Below are 618 nucleotides of genomic sequence, written 5' to 3'. Positions count from 1 at the left end.
ATAAAATAAATAAAATGTACTGTATTGTGTGGTCATTAACAAAAGATTAATTTAATTGGAATTTTATTTTCTTATCCCAAACATAATATTTTAACATTTAATATATTCATATTTTTAATAAAACTAGGATTACAAGTGTATTTAACTTATAATATTAAGTTTTGACTATACTACTTTTAAGTAGACTCCACAATTCTTTTCGAGTGTATATAACTTAAAAATTTTAAATTCTGACTATTGCACATTTAAGTTGACTGTACTTAAACAAATTAATTTTCTCTACTGTCAATAACTTAAACCGTTTGAGGCAATCACTTGACGCAAATGGTTTAAGTACAATCAACTTATCCGGGCTTACAGTGTAGAGGCTCCTCCTTATGAATTTGGTTCAAAGCCAAATTGATTGCACATTCAAGCTACACAAACACTTCCTACTTTGAATTTAAAGGTTGAACTTGTCAGTGATGTGTGCAACTGTTCTTCAGTAGTTCAGCTGAACTGATCTCACCATGCTCACCATGTTTTCCCACTGTAAATTGGTCATATTGATACTTGCACTGACTCCTGACTATCAAGGTAAGTCACATATTTATATGCATTTTTATACACACATATACT

Source organism: Seriola lalandi, unplaced genomic scaffold, assembly GCF_002814215.2.
Source record: "Seriola lalandi dorsalis isolate HSWRI2012SDOR001 ecotype SW California unplaced genomic scaffold, Sedor1 jcf7180002054402, whole genome shotgun sequence".
Lineage (NCBI taxonomy): Eukaryota > Metazoa > Chordata > Actinopteri > Carangiformes > Carangidae > Seriola > Seriola lalandi.
Note: the sequence above shows the minus strand (reverse complement) of the source record.